General features: G+C 39.0%; 1 protein-coding gene across 1 annotated transcript in view; it reads left to right on the plus strand.

The window, feature by feature from the left end:
- The first annotated feature begins 8,008 nt into the window (after positions 1-8,008).
- Positions 8,009-21,667, plus strand: part of LOC311304264 (natterin-3-like) — a 45,111-nt gene continuing 31,452 nt past the window's right edge. Inside the window, exon 1 of the mRNA XM_084431193.1 lies at positions 8,009-8,227. The gene's annotated coding sequence lies outside the window, so the exon portion shown is untranslated. The remainder of the gene's footprint in view (positions 8,228-21,667) is intronic.

The raw sequence follows: 21,667 nt of genomic DNA on the forward strand, positions 1-21,667 counted from the left end.
GCCTGGACAACTTACTGCACAGTGTTAGGTGGAAACCCTGTTTGTTTGGGACATTTACTTTTGAGTAAATTGTTGCTGCTTTAAGTTGGAGAATGTACAAAGACCACCATGTCTTTTGAATTACGGTTATGTCACAGTTCTCATTTTTGTTTGAACATTTTTATAGATGGGTCTTAAAATTGACTTGTTTTTTTTATGTTTGCTTGGTAGAAACCTTGTTTCAGGGTTTGGACATTTACATTTACATAAAAATGTGCACGAACAGTCAGGATATGTGTTGGATATTTTGATTTAGCCTTTTTCTCAAATTTGAGTTTAACTGGAGTGCACAGAGCTGAAAACATGTTGCCATGAATACTGGCATGCTTGATAAGTGGTAAAAGTTGGTTACTTATGTTTTATGGTAGACCTGTAACCTTGTTATTTGGAAATAAAATGCATTCTGAAAATAAAGGAAGAAATTCAGTATGTACAAACTTTTATCATCTCAGAAACATTTTTTAAAAACACATATCGATATCGGTAAATATCGGTCATCGGCCATAACAGAAAAATTAATATCGGATATCGATATCGGCCAAAATTTTCATATCGGTGCATCCCTATAAATAATCACAACATTTTCATTTTTGGGCGAACTACCACTTTAATTCTGACAGAGAGTGTTGAAATAAATCCAAGTAAAAATATAACTTGACCAATTTCAGATTGACCAAATGTACCTTTGATGCAGCTTTTACAGTCAGATCAACCACAGTTCACATCACACCCCAGCAAATATGTGCGTTCACATCCACATTACCCGGTCACTAAACATTTGAAGCCAGGAAACAGTGAGAGAGCGAGGGAACCGGATGGAAAGAGTGACCTCCGGAAAGATAGAAAGAACGAGAGCGAGACAGAGAGAAAGATCGCCCAGATGGTCCTGTGTACTTTGGCCGCTGGGCAGTGATCTGACGTGGGGGGTAGAACTTGAAACACATGCAAATGTGATCACTCCTGAATGACTCAATATAAGTGAAAAAAACCTCCTCCACATGCCTTGGCGGTTTTGAAAAATGGGAAGAAAGGACATTAGTCCAGTCATTTTAAGCCAAAATGGGGGTCAACCTTGCACAAATTGCAACAGAATCAAACTCAACTGATTTTTTATCCTCAATATGTCCTGAGTAAGGGAAAAAAAAGTCCCGGAGAATCCCATTAGGGGAAAGTTTAGAAAAAGACCCAAATATAGCCTATTCATACCCCTATTCATTCTTTCTCTTAAGTGAATAGGGTAAAATTTTTAACCTTTATATCACCATAAAAATTTGATTACTTATATCAAGACAAACACAAAATATATTACAAGTTTTTTTAAATTGTTTGTTAACATGGATAAATAAGCTTATTACTTATGTGCTAATTTGCATAAATACCACAACAGATCTCAGCATTGGGTATAGCCAGGTGAACATGTCTTGTTGAATCTTGTTGACATATAACAGTAAAATACTTAATGTTAAGGTCTGAATGGAACCCATTTAGGCTACCCATGAGCATTAATACAGAGAGGCAGGAAGAAGTACTTTAGAAACAGCCTTTATTAATGTTTAAGAGATTGGGTTTGGGTCTGTGGCCCTGTTTCTGGGGGACGAGTCTGAGGGAAGAACAGGAGACAATGGTAAGGAGAATGCAGAAGACAAAAGGTAGGTAAAATAAAAAGTGAACCCCAGAAACAGTCCCACGGACCCAGCCCCAAACCCAATCTCTGCCATAATAATTAATAAAGGCTGGTTTAAAGTACTTCTTCCTGCCTCTATGTATTAATGCTCATGGGTAGCCTAAATGGGTTCATTCAGACCTTAACATCAAGTATTTTACTGTTATGTGTCAACAAGATTCAACAAGACATTTTCCCCTGGCTATACCCAATGTTTAGATCTGTTGTGGTATTTATGCAAATTAGCACATACATAATTAGATTATGCACCGTTTGTCCCTGTTAATAAACAATTTAAGAAAACTTGTAATATATTTTTTGTTTGTCTTAATATAAGTAATTAACTCAGTAATTTTTATGGTGATATATAAAGGTTAAAATTTTTACCCTATACACGTAAGAGAAAGAATGAATAGGCGTAAACATTGTGTTGTGGCGTTTGTATGTGTTTTCTGAATTTGGAGGTGTTTTCTGAATATGTAGTTGTTGTGGCGTTTGAATGTGTTGTGACCCTTCTCGGCCACGGTAGTAAACGGCTCCAGCTAGCATACTGCTTGCAATAAGTGACAAAATAACGCCAACATTTTCCTATTTACATGTTGTGATTTGTAAAGTCACAGCGTGTACAAATAACAAGGACACATGAGACACAACCATCTTCCAACTGTACACATACTGGGAACTATATTCTCAGAAGGCGAAGCACTGCTACTTCTGCGGAGTGATTTACTCGCAGCACCTGTTGTGAGGAGCAGAGAGTTCGCTCAGAGTGTTGCGCTAATCACTCCGCCCAAGTAGTAGTCATTCGCCCACGAGAATATAGTTCCCAGTGTGTGTACGGTTAGAAGATGGTTGTGTCTCATGTGACCTTGTTATTTGTACACGCTGTGACTTTACAAATCACAACATGTAAATAGGAAAATGTTGCCGTTATTTTGTCACTTATTGGGAGCAGTATGCTAGCTGGAGCCGTTTACCTCCAGTCTTTGTGCTAAGCTAGGCTAGCAGTGGGTACGTCAGACAGAGTTACGGCACGCACGGAGATGAAAAGGGTATGTATGGACTTATCTAACTCTGGGGAATACGGTGAATAAGCTGAAGTCCCAAAAAGTCGGCGTGAGAGGTTGAGAAACTGCATGACTTGCAGCTGTAGCTGGACTTTCTTTAAAATTTGGTTGGGACTTTGAGGTGGTACTGGAACCTGGCGGTGACCAAAACTGAAAAAGACATGACACACAAAAACACGTATGACAAATCCTGTTATCCACAGCACCAATAAAGATGAGCAGACAGTGTAAGAGATCAATTGTGAAATAAAATTTTGTAGAAATAACAAAAATTTAAAAAAACAGCCAATTAAAAAAATTTATAAAAATGTAACCTTTAGATTTTAAAACTTTAAGTTTAAAAAATTGTATTAACATGGCTAATACTTACAGAAAACTCCTTCCCAGGCTGCAAATAAAATTGTCCCACAAGTACAGCTGTAAGAAATCAAAATACATATTATTCAGTTAACTGTTATGTTTCTTGTTAAGGATATATTTCATAAATCTGCTTACAATACATCTAGGTTAACAAAAATAAGCTTCACTTTAAGCTTCACTTGACCTCTCTAAATATTCTAACTTGCTTTTTTGGCATGCATTTTACTTGTCTTTGTTGCCTAATAGATCATTATTAACTCTGATCGTTTTTTTTATTGATCAATTTACACCTTTATTTATATTTTTTATTATTATAGTAACGTTAATCATTATTTGTCATTACAAATCACAATGCTAGAGAACTGGGTCTCCTGCCTAAATAGAAATGAAATAAAAGGCTAAACTGGTACCAATAGCCAATCTATCTTAGACCAAATCACCCATTTTGCGTTGCAAAGGAAAGTGCAGTATTTTTAACCCGTGTTTTCGCGTGTTTTTGTGTCTAAACGACTTAATAAATTTGGTCCAGTATTTATCATAAAAGTTCGTAAAATCATAAAACCTTCAAGTTCGCCATCCGAGAAACGGACTGCAAATATAGCATTTTGAGCTAAATAACGTACGTTATGTCTATTATAAGTGCTTGTTTTTACCACTGACTAGCTCGGATGTTATGGAAAGGATCCTTAGGCTACAGATAACAGTTAACAGTTAACGTTAGACATTTTTGTTGTCATAAGAATCGATCCTTCAAACGTAACGTTAACATGTCAAATGCAGTAATTTTATCTCGCAGACGATTGTATAACACATTTAAAGTTAATTAATCACCTCGATTTGTCCGTTCCAACAATCACCAAGTCTGTTTTGGTCGAAATAAACCATGAGGTAATGTTAATTCAATGTATAAATCTCGAGTTAGATTTGAAAATGTAGAGACAGCGGGGTGAAAGAGCAGATCTAACTAACGGTGTTTTTGCAACCGTCGCTGGCTAAACTTCCACTGTCATTTGTACACTATAGTGTAAAATCCTAAAACCTTATTATAAAATTCAAAATAACTTACCAAATTTCCTGATATCCGCAGAGTGAGATCCATTCATCCAGCGAGTGATCTGCTGCGATCTGCCTGCAGTTGTGCTCTGAGTCTGACGTCAGTCGGCCGGCGCGCGCGCTCTCTGTTTACAGCAACCCTGTATTATTGCCAGGCATATTACAGCCAGCTTACAGCTAGGTTACAGCTGTAAGTACAAAATGTACTGTAAAATGTTCCCGCTCAAACAAAATTACCCACAATACAATGCAAATTACGGTACTTTACTGTAATATAGAAATGCAGTATTGTACTGTAGGTTATTACAGTACTGTGCTGCTAAATCTACAGCGACATTTAACAGTGTGCTGTAAAGCCTCTTCTAGAAAATAAGACCTTTTTAGGCCTGTGAAGTCGATAAATGGCATATATCTCCAAAATGCAGCAGTAAATTTGTTTCAAATGAGGTGTGTATACTGTGTGTATACTCTATATACAGTTTTTCTCAGTCGCTTTGGTGCATTTCTTAGATCAAAAGTGCAATTCTTGATACTACTTGTACAAATTCCAAATCATCTAGTCACTTGTGCACGTCATTAAAGCAATTTCTTTTGAACAAATTGCAATTGCTTTTGTACATATTGCAATTGATAATGTACAAGTGTCAGCTTTTTTCCACATTTTCAATTGCTCATGTCATGTTGATCAAAAAATAGTAGATGGTTCTCTGTTGAATAGTCTTACCCCTCAAAACATCTAGGCATTAGTTCCTTGCATAAGCCATTACATGCAAAATTGTTAAACTATTTGTCATAAACTGTCAAGCATAGTTTTACACATTTCTATTAGACCTTTTGTACAAAAACGTGAATTGATGACTCGTGCAGGCGAAATTGACCCTCACTCATGAAGGAATGTAAAGTGTTAGTTCAACCAACAATCAACCAGTTGTCTAAATTGCTCAAAGGTGCATCTCATGCACAATCAATTGGCAAGCATATATAGACAGACCACAACACCAATAATGGATGGACCAGGAAACGAACAGGGTCAACAGCCAAGAGGAGGAAGAAGAGGAGCAAGGATGCGTGGTGAAAGGCCAAACAGAGGAAGAGGCAGAAGAGGACATAGGCACATATCTGATGACATAAGGGCCACTGTAGACCATGTGGTTAATCATGGCCTTACAATGGCTGAGGCGGGTCGAAGGGTGCAGCCGAATATTGGGAGATCAATCGTGTCCTCAATAGTTCAAACGTTTCGAAGAGAGAACAGGTATGTCCACCAATGTACAGAGCACTGTTACTGTATATAAGCTGTATACTTCCTACAATGCTTCATATTACAGTAGTCCACTTGTATTTCACAGCATACAGAAATATACTCTATACAGAGACATACTGCACCTTACATGCACCCACCTGTGTGTTTTACAGTAAAATGTGTGTTCGCATGTGTGTGAAAGTGTGTGATGCATCACTGCATTTTTCCCCACATAGGACTGCAGGAGGAGGCTATTTGCCCCATGGTCCGAGCAAACAATGCCATGAGACTCAGGGAAATACAAAGGACCATTATAGAAGACAATGATGTCTTTGAAAACATCCATACGGTTAGCATCTCAACCATCGACAGGGTGCTGCATAGAAACCAGACGAGTATGAAACAGCTGTACCGTGTACCATTCCCCAAGGAATGAGGACAGAGTTAAAGTGTAAATTGCAGGTTAACCACCACAGCCAATTAATGTGTAAATTAAAGTGCTCTATATGTATATATTTAATTATTTCTGTCTTAAAATGCGTTAAAATAACATTTATTGTGGTTTCTTCAAAGGTAGCGTGTTTTTTCAGTAACTGGTGATGACGTCATAAGAGGCACTCGCAACCCATACTCTGCTAGATTCCCACTGTATTACGGCTATCTGGAGAACGACTGAGGATGTGGGAAACCATCAAATTCTTTATGGACCACGGCCCTACAATTTTTAACCGGTCAGGCGTGAGAGAGGGGAACCATGGCACTCAACGAGTTATTAATGCTTGGTGTGTGAGGAGAATGAGTGGAGGGTTGGCCAGGAGTCCTGGTGAGTAGCTACGTTAGAGCTAGTCTAGGCTAGCCTGGTGCAAACTTAACCTGGATAATATAAGGGAACAAGCCAGTCTTTTCAAGATCTTGCCGTCATGTAGAATAGCAAGGAGGGACAATGACTGAAGACATTATTTACTTACATGGTGTCAGTCCAAATCAGAGCTGTAGAGATGCACACACTCACACACTGCACAGGCACCATCTAGTGGAAGGGAGCGGGAGCGGTTAAAACCACTGTTAAAAGTGCCAACTTTTCATATTATATTCAGCATTTTGGTATAAAAAAACAATGGTGGGCGGTTCTTATCTTTATGTTTAATAAACACTGCATTATCTTCATGAAAAAATTAACCTGCAATTTACACTTTAAGGAGCTACGGTACGAGTATGTACAGGTAAAACATGTATCTATGTAAATACTTTGCAGCAACATTTTATAGTGATACATAGTACAGTAAGCATAAATAGCACACATTTCCATTGCTGTGGAAGGAATATGCAATATATGTACTTTTTATGTCACTCTTCCTTACCAAAACAAATTCAACTGTGTGTTCTGGGATATAGCGTATAATGGAGTTGGAATCAAGTGAACCCTCTCACAACTTTATATAGATAGATGAGGCTGGCTTCAACCTGACCAAATGCAGAAGACGGGGTCGGAATATCATCGGTCACAGAGCTACTGTGGATTTGGTGGAAATATCACCATGTGTGCTGTTATTTCAGAGCATGGTGTCCTTACCCATATCCCCCTTATAGGGCCATACAACACCCAGCATCTACTCAACGTTTTAGAGACTCTTTACAGGGCCTTCATCCCTGATGACGAGAAGGGTCTGTTTAGAGCGGATTTGCCAAAGTATCAAAGGTCATTTGTGATAATGTGAGTTTCCATCGATCAAACATAATAAGGCAATAGTGTGACCCACCCGAGGATGCTCATAGAATTCCTCCTACCTTATTCATCATTCCTTAACCCAATTGAGGAGTTCTTTTCAGCATGTGGAAGGTGTCCGATCGTCACACACACACACAGATGACCCTGCTGACTGCAGTGGATGCAGCATGTGTGAGGACATCACAGTAGATGCCTGCAGAGGATGGATAAGGCATCCCAAAAGATTCTTTCCATGTTGCATTGGAAGGGAAAATATCCGGTGTGATGTGGAATATGTGGGCCGACAGAAGGGAACGTCTGGATGTGTAGAGACAGCAGTAGAGCAGTGCTGCGGGCAAAGTTGTGCCTTAGGGGTGTTTCCTGTGTTTCTTTATCATTTTTTTGCAATTTGTACAAATTGTTCTGAGAAATGCACTTATCATTTTGCACATGTTAGGGATGATGTGAAAAACGCACTGAGAAAAACTGTAAGAGCTGGCCATAGAGTGTTTTTCTACTTATTAGAAATGAGGTCTTTATAGGCCTCTGAAGTAGTAATATGTGACATAAAAAAGAAAGAAAGAAAGAAATATACAGCATCTCATAGACAGACAGACAGACAGATAGACAGACAGATAGACAGACAGACAGATACTGATAGTAATAGGTGCAAGTGTTTTTTCTGGCGGCTGGCTTGACCACAGTGGGTTACAGATTTTAAGGGAAAATCACCCTGTGAGTTAACTCATACAAGGATGTGTTTCCTGTTCAATAACGTAACATTTGGCTCAAGATAAAGATTTTTTGAGTCCACATCATGCAAACCATATTTGGCTAACGATACTTTCGGGAAACAAACCCCTGAATAGCTTTGGCTCCCGTATTAGATCTAGCTCTATAAAACGTCCCAACAAAGTTTTGCCCAGCACAGACATCCTCCAACTCTCAGAGATATCCAGAGGACATCGAGACACACACTTGAGCTTGTAAGTTGTTAAGGAGTGTTTGCTGTAATTCAGTCAAATCGAGTGAAGGTTCGTGTTCTCAGACTGCTGGTGTTAGAAGACTGATTACTTCTCTGATACAGTAGACACGTGAGTACATTGTTCATAGATTTATTCACTATTAATAACATTTAATGTATAACATGAATGAAAGAAAAGCAACAAAACCTCAGTTTGTGATTGTTTGTTTCATGATCTCAGTGAAAGTACTGAAGTCTGCCCTGATATATCTGCTCTGCCGACACTCTCAGGGTTTATTAGATGAACTTTCAGGACTTCAGCTGGATTTTCTTGTCAAACATCACAGTATATTCTTTATATCCACTATTGCTGATTTGAATAGTTGTTTTGACTACTCGTTTATTCTCCCGTCTACTTTATCTCTTTATCTAGCTTCAAGTTCTTATCTGTATTTCTAACTAGTTAACTTTTCCTAATTAGATAATTAACCCCTTAAGCCCTGAAGGCATTTTTAAAGTTGTTTTTTTTTTTCTGAGTGACTCACACAAAAGTAAAGACTCATAACTCCAAAACTATAGCAAGAGTCAAAAAGTTAGTATCGTTTGATAGAACACGTTTCAAACTGCTGATGAAAGACAATATATATATATATGTATATAATTGTATTATGATTTTGCATATATTACTTATTTAACATGCAGGTAGGAAATACGGTAAGAGGGAAATAATTTTTTTGGTGACGTTCCCTCTGCAAATTGTGGAGATTGCAATTCTAAGGGCCCACGCACGTTTGGGGCCCCCAGAGATCGATTTTATTAAAGGAATGTGTGCGGTAGGGTCCCCAACCTCATATTCTTTCATAGGGCCTAAGACTGCTAGCAGTGCCGCTGGTGATAGCATAAGGTAATCAAAGTTACAGCATTTGGAACCAAGATAGCTTTTTTGTTCAGTCCTTGATGCTCCCTAATGGACTTTTTTCAATTGTTCCGCCATGAGCATTATCATGTGATCAACGCAATGGATTATGTTGGCTCTTTCTAATCCTGAGAATCTGCTGTAAATAAAGATGTTCGATTTTTCACAATTTATGCATGTTTTATGGAGTTATGATTGAAAACGTCACATCCATGGTCCATCTATATTCTTGATTGCATGTGTATGTGAGGATTCCTCTATTAGAAGTCCATATGGAATATCTTTAAATCTGAGTGATGGAGAGTTTTGGGCTCTTTGTAATTGTAACAATCTGCTGTAAATAGTGATGTGCCATTTTCCACAATTTATGCAAAGAAATGTATACAAGGCTCTATGTGCGCCTGCACAACTCCACGAGGGATATCTTTAGATCTGAGAAATGGATTATGCTGAGTTTGGGCTCTTTTTAATTGTGGGAATTTGCAGTAAATAATGATGATCTGCCATTTTCCACTATCAGAGCATGTTGCGAGTGAAAACGTGAAATAAATTACGCATCTGTTTATTATTGGGTCTTGCAGGGCTTCACATACAAAAACTCGCTCAAGTTTAGTAAAAAGCAAAAACAATTATGCTTGTATTATACTCTATGAGACCGTTCCAGTGACACATGACTATCTGAGCTGTATGATGTATTTGACATACTGCAGTACATATAGTACAAAAAAGTATTTCATAAATTATTTATTTTCAATTTAACAGCAAATAACTCAGCACTACTTAGGAGTTAATGAAATTACTACATTCATTGTAAAGGTCAGACTCTAAGCTTTCAAATGACACCTATTTTGTGTTGATCAAACTGATTCGTTTCTAAGCTTTAAAATGATAAACCTAGTTTGTGTTATTCCATTAAGTGGCTGCTAAGTAATTTTTTTCCCACTGGCAGTACACTTCATGTTAAAGGGGTTAATTTCCTTATATTAATAGACTTTGCTAATTGTCTGAGGACAGTACTCTGGTTGTAGAGCATTTTGCGAATCGTGAATGATTTTGTGTCTGTGTGGCTCAGAGCAAAATCTACAACCTGTAGAATTAAATAACATCAGGCATGCATTACTGTAATCATTAGATGATATAATTTGCCATTTGAATAAATATATGTCATCATACGCCATTGTTTCAAAGCAGCTTTACAGAAAATGTGTCTACACATGCATGTATTTCAGAAATATACATATAAAAGTTTGGCTTTCCAATAAAGAGAGAAACTCAGAAATCGTCCCCCACTCTCTTCTAATGTAATGTCTTAATACGGACAAACAAAGGAGCTTTTCGTTGAAAATTTTAATGCACAACGCAGAACAACAGTAACATCAGGAAAATTAGCCAACACAGCTCTTATATTTTCTCATACACACTTCCTGAACTCTCCTCATTAACCCTGTAAATGCTGATGCTGAAGAAAACAGCAAATCACAACTATTACAGACAGACTTCTGCACTACAGTATAGTGCTATACTGTATTTAAAAGAGTTCAATTACAGTATGAAATACAACATTACTCGTTATAGCAATTTAAAAAAAGTGACAAAATTAAAAGAGCTGTATGTCGTTTTTAGCGACCTCTAGCGTTGATGTTTCAGATTGCAACCAATAAGTTTACAAGCGCGTGCTCTTGCGTGTGCTCGAATTTATGAGCGAGCACTGTGTGTACCTTCAGACTGAAGGCCTATTTATACTTCTGCGTCGAACTGACGCCGTAGCTACGTCGTAGACTGTGTGTAGCGCGCGTACCCTATGGCGTACCCTGATGTGCACCTCTCCAAAAATGTAACAACGGACAATTCTACACGGACGCAAGCGCTGTGATTGGTCTGCCAGAACCCCTCCCTCGGGGTTTCACATGCTCCCTAGGTGCGCGTCAACGCGGACAACGACGCAGAAGTATAAATTAAAACCAACCGACGCAGAAGTATAATGAGGCCTTGAGACGCAACACCCTGGAGAAAGCATCCCACAACATGCTGGAAACTCAGGTAAACTCGACACTGCAACGTTACAATAATAGGCTACTTTTATCAGCTTGACGTTGAACTAATGCTCCATGCTCGTACCATGATAAGTATGGAACCCTAGCAACCGTGCCGAATTTTGCCACTGCAAGCATTTTCTCTCTTATCCTTATGAATGTAGACAGTTGTGTTTTCCTTTCCCGAAATGTAAGCTGGTCGGGTAAAAGAATTCTGCGTTTTTGTAGTAATCCAAACTTTGTCGTATGAGCACTGTGCTGATTTGCTGAAGTTAAAATTAGGTGATAAAAGGAGATAAAATATAAAAATATAGAAGATAAAATATAAAAGCGATAGAGCAAAGCGCGGAGCAGTAAGCAAGAGCATCCGAACAGTAGCTGAGCAGGAAGTGAATGTCTGTGAAGTGAATTTACTAGATGAGTAAAATGTTATAAGAAATTCTGTCTTGTTTCCTAATTAAAAAATTGTAAGGGAGTTTTTGCTTAACCCCCTGAGGTCGACGGTATTGCCGGCGATACCAGCTCGCTTTTTTTTTATCAGTGTAAAAAAAACTCATAAATACTCTGTTGACTTTGCTTTTCCATAGGAGTTTCATACATCAATCGATTCTGTTAAATGTGTATTTTTGTGTATACTCACAATAAAAACAAAGTGTTGTGCTTTTCGCCAAATAAAGAAAAATAAACACGAAGCGAGTTCTGCCTTCTCTCTGTCCGTGTAGTCCATTCTGAAACGCGTCCGAAAATGAACTGCAACTCAGCGAATACTCAGTCAAACAGGCATACAGACACACAGGAATGAAGCTTGAATTATCTTCTTTTAAATTAAGTAATTTATTTAAAAAACAAATATTCTCATCTTGTGAAATCTGTATTTAAAGAGAGTGATTCCAGTCAAGCTCATTAGAGCTCATTCAAATGTATTGTGACCCGCCCCGGAGAGCGTGCGCTATTCAAACGCAAATGGCTGAGGTAATCCACGGCGCAAACCTGTGAACGCCCCCATATCAGCTCGAGAAAACACAAGTTTATCAGATCATTACATGTTTACACTGTTTCGCAGCGCTGTGAGGAATAATAATAATGGAATGTATCTCAGAAGTGCGGGTATATCGAGGAGCGAACTGAGGAATGTAAGTTCACGTGAATCGGGTTTCTTTATGAATGAATGAACGGCAGCGGCAGAGATGCGCGCTGTTTACCACAGCTGGCAAAAAGACAGTTTAAATTTAAATCGCGTTTGTGAATGAATGATGATGTTTTAGCAAACTGTATTGCTATACTGAGATGAGTAAAAATCGACTGAAATATGTTGAAATAAAATGTAGGCTATTTGTATAAGCAACGTATTAAACTGCAAATTAACATTTATATGCCCTAATATTTCATAAAAACGTTACAGTCAGGCGAAATATGAAAGACATATATATACTGATACAAATATACTGTAAGATTACACTTGAATTGTTGTTGTAATTGTAACCTTTTTAATAAAAAAATATATTTAAAAGGTAGATGTAAACAAACTATTAAAAGGTAAATATTTTTTTTTCTTTAAATAATTTTATTTTATTAGTGACAAATTTGGGGAGAGGATAAATATTCCAAAACTGAAAATACAGTATGAGAATTAACTGCACAATTACTAGACATGTTTACCTTGGATATTATACAATTTGCAAGCACAATTTGTGGAAAAATAATTTTTTTTTTCGATGCTTCCAACTGTGAACCAATTTGGTAGTGTATGTGTGTATATATTTATATATATATATATATATATATATATATATATATATATATATATGTATGTGTGTGTGTGTGTGTCTATGTGTGAGTGTGTGTGTGTATGCATATATATATGTGTGTGTGTGTGTGTGTGTATATTTGAAGAGTTCAGATGCAAAAGCCTCTAAATGCCATCCGAAATTTTCTTCTAGAATGATCATTTTTATGAAGCTTGTATATTTAAGTTAGCTATAGGTGACTCACCTGAATGAATGGCTCATTAAGTATGCAGGGGCATTGTCTCATCAGGTGTGAACCACTAAATATGCATGATCGTTTATGCCCGCATATTGGCTTTCCAAACTAAAAGTGTTTCACAAAACTAAAATCAATGTATCGTTTTATGTGAATGATTAGGCAGGATGATTTTCACATCATTTTGAAGAAAAAACTCTAGGCGATGACATCCATTAGTCAAACGTCCGGAGCGTATAGAAAAGACACTGAGACATGTTTTTATTTGAAATTGGTTTATTGGTTTATAGAAAAGACACTGAGACATGTTTTATAAAATTGTTTTATTGATCAATATGATTGGTTAAAGAAAAAAAGACAATGTAAACCATTTGTAGAAAAATCATTTATTGAAGTAATACAATACTGAAATCGCTGATCGATTGCTCCTGTCTGCCTCGCTGCCTGCTGTGAGTGTGTTTGTGTGCTTCGGTGCGGTAAGCTCCGTCTTAGCCTTATATTTCTTTGTTTTGAACCATCATTTTACTACCATTTCTAGTTGTTTATACTACTACATTTTACCCAACATCTCAGATTAACCTGACATCGCTAGCTTTTGTTATTAGTACTACTAGCACAAAACGCTAGTAATTCGCTAGCCTGTTAACGCGCCACCCGTGCGCTTAGCTATTTTTATTTATTTATTTTTCTCTCGCGTGTCCGCGCCTTTGAGTTCATAAAAGCTCAGGTGAGTAAGAATCAGTCAACAAACACGGTGAGTAATGTCTTGTCCTGTTATTGTCACTTGCACTTCATGTCACATGTTTAGCATAGCCTTCTCTGTCGACAATATAGGATTTATATGTGATAAATGTAAGGAGACAGTTAGGTTGACAGAGAAGATTTCAGAATTAGAAACACGCATCCAAACTTTAATTGAGGATAGTAAGAGTGCTAGAGCTTTAGATGTTTTGGATGCGCATAGAATAGTGAACACTTTACATGGCGTGGTTCCGGCTGAAGTAGAGCCCGTGCAGCCGGGCAAATGGGTGACAGTGAGGGATCGCTCTAGTCGCGGATCTAAAAACCACTCTTCCGTTCCGATTACCATAACAAATCGATTTGCCCCGCTCAGTGAAACACCCACTGAGAATGATTGTGCCCTAGTTATTGGCGATTCTATTACACGGAACGTGAAAATAGAGACACCAACCACCATAGTCACATGTTTGCCGGGAGCCAGAGCGCCTGACATCAAAGCCAATTTAAAAGTGCTGGCTAATGCTAATCGTAAATTCTCTAAGATCATTATTCATGTCGGCACTAATGATGTTCGACTCCGCCAGTCGGAGATCACCAAAATTAATATTAAAGAGGTGTGTGAACTTGCACGTACGATGTCAAGGACTGTAATTTGCTCTGGCCCCCTTCCTGTTCGCAGGAGTGATGAGATAGTTAGTAGATTGTGTTCGCTTAACGGTTGGCTGTCTCGGTGGTGTCCGCAACATAATATAGAATTCATAGACAATTGGAAAAGTTTTTGGGGCAAACCTGACCTGTTGAAAAGAGATGGTATTCATCCCTCCTGGGATGGTGCAGCTCTTCTCTCTAGTAATATGGCTCATAGTCTTAGAGCTCAAACATGACAATCTGGGGCTCAGGTCAGGAAGCAGATAGACTGGCTAAACCGACCGTCTGCTAGCGGCCTCGCGTCACCAAGGTCAGATAAATCCTATCACATAGAGCCTCTTTCACCTAGCTATCATCATATAGAGACTGTGTCTGTTCCCCGAATTTGGAAATCCAAAAAACGTTTAAACCCATCTAAGGTTAAAAATTGAATTGATGTTCAACAAATAAAAAAACAGCTATAATACAGATGAGCAAATGCTAAAGCTTGGGTTGCTGAATATTCGATCGCTTACTTCAAAAGCACTCGTTGTTAACGATATGATTTCAGATAATAACCTAGATGTGCTGTGTTTGACAGAAACCTGGCTAAAACCAAACGATTACATTACTTTAAATGAATCAACCCCGCAAGATTACTGTTATAAACATGAGCCTCGTCTGAAACGCAAAGGGGGTGGTGTTGCTGTAATTTATAGTAATAGTTTCAAAACCACTAAGAAATCAAGTTTTAAATACAATTCTTTTGAAGCATTGGTGCTTAATGTAAAAATATATAGTGTAAACGATAAATCACGTTTGAGATTTGTGCTGGCTACTGTATACAGGCCACCAGGGCACCATACAGACTTTATCAAAGAATTTGCAGACTTTCTATCAGAATTAATATTGACTAAATGTTTAGTCAATATTAAGCAGATAAAGTACTAATTGTTGGTGATTTTAATATACACATCGATAATGAAAAAGATGCATTGGGATTGGCATTTAAAGACATTGTAAATTCAATTGGAGTTAGACAACACGTGTCAGGACCTACTCATCGTCGTAATCATCTCTAGATCTAATATTATCACACGGAATAGATGTTGATGCCGTTGAAATTCTGCAGCAGAGCGATGACATCTCAGATCATTACCTAGTCTCGTGTAATTTGCATTTAGCCAAGGCTGCAAAGCCGACTCCGCGTTACAAATATGTGAGACCTATCACTTCTGCTACTAAAGATTGCTTTATTAATAATCTTCCTAATCAGTTTCATCATCTCAGCATCTCAGATAGCTTAGAAGAACTAGATATTACAACAGAAACGTTTAACTCTCTCTTTTCCAGCACTTTAGACACAGTTGCTCCGTTGCGCTTAAAGAAGATTCAAGAAAATAGTCCAACGCCGTGGTACAATGAGCACACTCGGGCCCTTAAGAGAGCAGCCAGAAAAATGGAGCGCAACTGGAAGAAAACAAAACTAGAGGTATTTCGCATTTCATGGAAAGAGAGCTCAATTACTTACAGAGAGGCTTTAAAAGCTGCTAGATCTGCTTATTTTTCAACCCTATTAGAAGAAAATAAACATAATCCTAGGTATTTATTTGAAACGGTGGCTAAACTAACGAAAAATAAAGCTTCAAGCACCGAAGTTTCCAAGCAACACAGCAGTAATTACTTTATGAACTTCTTCACTTATAAGATTGATAATATCAGGGACAAAATTATAACTATGCAACCGTCTACTACAGTATCGCATCAGGCAGTGCATTGTAGTCTCCCTGAGGAAAAATTTGATTCATTCGTTGCTATAGGAGAGGAAGAATTTACTAAACTCATTAAATCATCTAAATCTACAACATGTATGTTAGACCAGCCATTCCCAAACTGTGTTCCGCGGACCACTAGTGGTCCGTGAGGGTACTGCAGGTGGTCCGTGGAAAGGCAAAATAAAATATAAAGTAATATTTTTTTTTAACCTTCATTTTACCAGGAAATTCCCATAAAAAAAAAAAAAAAGTAAAAAGAATATGTAGGCCTATATTGGTATAACATTTTAATTAAATTGTCAAGTTATTGTGTGATTACTAAAAAAGCCTAGTGGTGTTCGGCCGTGACATTCAAGTTCGTGCCGTTAGAACCACAACATTGGTTCGGTGGATAGCAACAGGTTCTCTGAAGAGAAAAGGGCAGAGGCAAATATGTTCTCATTATCACATCACACGCATAGGCTTTAATGGTGCGTTCACACCGGACGAAATTTCGCTTCAAACTTTTGTTTTGACGCGGGAATTGATACAAAGTGGTCAAGCGTATCACTAGACGCGGCAGGCGCGAATTTCACATAATCCCTTTTTGAATTTGACGCGCTCGCGTCCGGTGTGAACGCACAGTTAGGCATAGGCAGTTTATATGAAACGAAATGTTTATAAATGGAATGAATAAGGCCTGTTATTATTTTAATTTCCAGTTAGTTTCTTGATCTCGCGTTTCTGAAATGTTTTGCGGATGTGCTGTTAAGTGGACAAACTCACTTTTTGAGGACTTGTAAAACTGAAGATTAATAATCCCCTAAAATGGCCAAAGGTTTTGAAATGTTGACTATATTCCAGTGTTCTTATTACTGTATAGATTTCATACTCCATTGCTTTGGAAATAAGCCTGTTGTTCAAATGAACCTGATTATGCCCTCGGGCGCTTGAGTAAATAAATAAATTAAATATGTGGCAGCCGTTGTGTGCAGTAAACTTTCTTTTAACAAGTCTGTTGTACTGATGTGATGACCAATGATAGTTTTAGAGCTAGTAAGCCTATTTAGAGGTGCAGATTAATTCAGGTAGGACTCTGTGTGTAGACATATTTTATTATGTGTATTATGAGGTGGTCCGCGAAAATTCTTGATTACAAATAGTGGTCCACACACACGAAAAGTTTGAAAACCCCTGTGTTAGACCCTATACCGACTAAGCTACTGAAAGAAATACTTCCAGAGGTCATAGATCCTCTTCTTAATATCATTAATTCGTCTTTGTCTCTAGGATACGTACCAAAAAACTTTAAGCTGGCTATGATTAAACCGCTTGTTAAAAAAACGCAACTTGATCCTTCAGAATTAGTCAATTACAGGCCGATCTCGAATCTATTCAATTCAATTTTCAATTCAATTCAAATTTATTTGTATAGCGCTTTTCACAATACATATTGTTTCAAAGCAGCTTTACAGAAAGTGCATTTCAGAAATATACATAGAGAAATACAGTTAGTTAATCATGTATTGATTTAGGGCATAAACATATCGCCAGCGTCGAGTCGTCTCTTCACAGGCGCCGAGTCGTCTCTGCACGGGTGTTGGAGAATCTGTAGTTTCCATGAGAGGCTGGATACAAACTGGAGCTGACGATCTGTATTTACCTCGGGACTAGCGTCCCGAGATAACAACAGAAAAGCATATGGGAAATCATTAGCGTAGCTGCTGTTCGCAATATTAATAAAAGTCTACCTTTTTTGTCAAAGATATTAGAAAAGGCAGTATCCTCACAACTGTGTTCCTTTCTTGAAAGAAATGATATCTGCGAGGATTTCCAGTCAGGATTTAGACCATACCATAGTACCGAGACAGCTCTTGTTAGAGTCACAAATGATTTGCTCTTATCATCCGATCGTGGTTGTATCTCTCTATTAGTGTTACTCGATCTTAGTGCTGCATTTGACACCATCGACCACAACGTTCTTTTAAATAGATGAGAACATTATGTTGGCATTATGGGAAATGCACTAGCATGGTTTAAATCATACTTATCTGACCGTTACCAGTTTGTAGCAGTAAATGATGAGATGTCTCATCGATCACAAGTTCAGTATGGCGTACCACAAGGCTCAGTACTAGGACCGCTGCTGTTCACTCTGTACATGCTACCCTTAGGAGATATCATTAGGAAACATGGCATTAGCTTTCACTGTTATGCCGACGATACTCAGCTCTATATTTCTTCAAAACCTAACGAAACTTATCAATTCACAAAATTAACGGAATGCATAGCGGATATAAAAAATTGGATGACTTGTAATTTCCTACTTCTAAATTCTGAAAAAACAGAGTTTCTAATTATTGGACAAAAAACTTCCTCACGTAATAACCTAGAATACTGTCTAACACTTGATGGCTGCTTTGTTAAGTCTTCGTCGTCGGTTAGGATCCTGGGTGTGCTCTTTGATACCAATCTTTCATTTGAAAGTCACGTGTCTAGTATCTGTAAAACTGCATTTTTCCATCTTAAGAATATATCTAAATTACGCCATATGCTCTCATTGACAAATGCGGAACAATTAGTTCATGCGTTCATGACCTCAAGGTTAGATTATTGTAATGCTCTACTGGGTGGTTGCCCTGCACGCTTAATAAACAAACTACAGCTGGTTCAAAACGCAGCAGCTCGAGTTCTTACCAGAACCAGGAAGTATGACCATATTAGCCCAGTTCTGTCAAAACTGCATTGGCTCCCTATTAAACATCGCATCAATTTTAAAATATTGCTGATTACTTACAAAGCACTGAATGGTTTAGCTCCGCAGTACTTGAGCGAGCTCTTAACGCATTATAGTCCGTCACGTCTATTGCGATCTCAAAATTCCGGCCAGTTGATAATACCTAGAATATCAAAATCGACTGCTGGCGGTAGATCCTTTTCCTATTTAGCACCAAAACTCTGGAACAGTCTTCCTACCATTGTCCGGGAAGCAGACACACTCTGTCAGTTCAAAGCCAGATTAAAGACACATCTCTTTGACCTAGCTTTCACATAATACATTATAGACTTCTATAATTTAATGTTAGGCTGCATATAGTAGGTCAGCCGGAACCGGGAACACTTCCCAAAAATCCTGATGTACTCGTTACATCATGAGAAGAATGGCATCTACGCTAATTTTAGTGTCTGTGTTTATTCCGAGGTTTTCCTGCAGCCTGCCGGATCCAGGCCGTATCCAGATCTGACGAAGGACCTTCGCCTGGACCGATGACAACGCAGTGCTGAAGTGCCAACTAGTCTCTCCCTATGGAGGAACCCACTACCACTCTACAGATAAGGCGTTGTCGTGAAAATTCGTCTCGTGTTCCTACCCCAAAGCAACAAATAAAATAAAATTCTTTATCAAAATTTATAAGGAAAGACAAGTATTTTGTTTAGGCTTGGCTTGTAGGGAATTCCATACCTGCATATTTTCAAATGCACATAACTATAGAACCCATTCTAAATGCTCATGTGAACGCCATCAGCGTTTCTCACAGGTTCGCGTTTAAAGTCTGTGTAGAGAGAATGGTGTCGTCTTAGCGGCCCCTAATTTAGTAACAAATGATCATTGCGACGGAAGCAAATCAATCAAAACTAACTTTAGATGGAAATAACTTAACTCTGCTGTAAAGCCGAAACAATCTCTGTTACCTTAAATTATACGCTTATCTCTGTAAAGCTGCTTTGAGACAATCTACATTGTTAAAAGCGCTATATAAATGAAGATGACTTGACTTGACTTGACTTGAAATGACTGAAATGTATACTGTGTGTTAAGCATTTATTACAGTTTTTTTCAATCGCTAAAAAGCGCTTACCCATACTTCAGATACTTTTTCTAAACTCTTAACACAGACTCACACCTACAAAACACAATTGGCCAAATGGTTAATTGTCTTCTCAAAAACACATTTTGTTAAATATATACTAACTCTTAATTTCAAAACAGAACACATGTTTCTCTGCGCACACACTAACTTTACCAAAACACTGGAAATCTGACTCAAAATGAAATTATTCTTTCAAAGAATAACGTCTCGGTTACGGATGTAACCCTCGTTCCCTGAGTGGGAACGGAGACATTACGTCGGATGACGACGATTGGGGTTTCGCTTAGAAGCCTATCACCTTCGAGTATATAAAACGAGCCAATGGCAATGAAATGCCATGGGTCTGCGGAATTTGCATAGCGTATCTCCGCCCACCGCAGGGGGTATATAAGGAAGTACGCTGCAAACATGCAGATATGTCTTCGCTGAGGAGTCGAGACTAGACCCAGGCGTTTTTCAGTGGTACAGCGGAAGTGGCAGGAAGACGTAACTAGTCTCACAACAGGGAGCTCAGACTTACTCAGGGCACTGGAAGACAGACGAGGTGGCGTGATTAGACTGGAGCCCCAATCGTCGTCATCCGACGTAACTCGGAGTGACCACGAAAGGGAACGTCTCCGTTCCCACTCAGGGAACGAGGGTTACATCCGTAACCGAGACGTTCCCTTTCGTGGTCACTCCGAGTTACGTCGGATGACGACGATTGGGGCTCCAGTCTAATCACGCCACCTCGTCTGTCTTCCAGTGCCCTGAGTAAGTCTGAGCTCCCTGTTGTGAGACTAGCACGAACGAAGGAGTCCTACTTAACACAGGGATACCAAGGTACACTGGGAAGCATATCTCCAGAGAGAAATATGCAATTATGCCCAGCCATTGATGGGGGGGACTTAGAATACACATATGACCCAGAGGGATGCATATGGAATATCACTGGGGTGACCAGCCGCAGGTGGAATTTTTAAACCCCAGGGGTGGCAGGGTGGCTTGCCAAGGGAAAGACACACGCTCACAAGGAGACTTACAGTGAAATACACATGTGGGGGTCGCCCATAGGGGGGACCATGCACATGGAGGCACCTAGTCAAGCGCAAAAGCTGCGTTATGGCAGAATGGCATAAGTCAGGCGTTGACGTAACCAGTGCTGGAGGAACTCAGGGCTTATCAGACTCACCTGAGAAGATAATCGCACGTATCCCGTCCGTGGAGAGGAATGGCGAGCAAGCGAAGACACCTGAGCAGAATCTAGCACCGGCTGGTTGAAGCGAGTACATGAGAAGAAACTGGCTCTACTCGGAGATTATAGAATCTCGCGAATGTGTTGGGTGTCGCCCAGCCTGCAGCTCTACAAATGTCTGTTAGCGAGGCGCCATGCGCTAGAGCCCAAGAGGAAGCCACACTACGAGTGGAGTGGGCTTTCACACCAAGGGGGCATTGACGGCCTTGCTGCTGGTATGCCAAAGCAATGGTATCCACTATCCAGTGTGATAACCTTTGCTTTGAGAGAGCCTTTCCCTTCAGCTTCCCACCATAACAGACAAAGAGCTGGTCTGAGGTCCTGAAACACCGCGTTCTGTCTACGTAAGCACGAAGGGCGCGTACTGGACAGAGCAGTGCCAAGGCTGGGTCTGCCTCCTCCAAGGGCAG

The sequence above is a fragment of the Rutilus rutilus genome, assembly GCF_951802725.1.
Source record: "Rutilus rutilus genome assembly, chromosome: 14".
In the NCBI taxonomy this organism is placed as follows: domain Eukaryota; kingdom Metazoa; phylum Chordata; class Actinopteri; order Cypriniformes; family Leuciscidae; genus Rutilus; species Rutilus rutilus.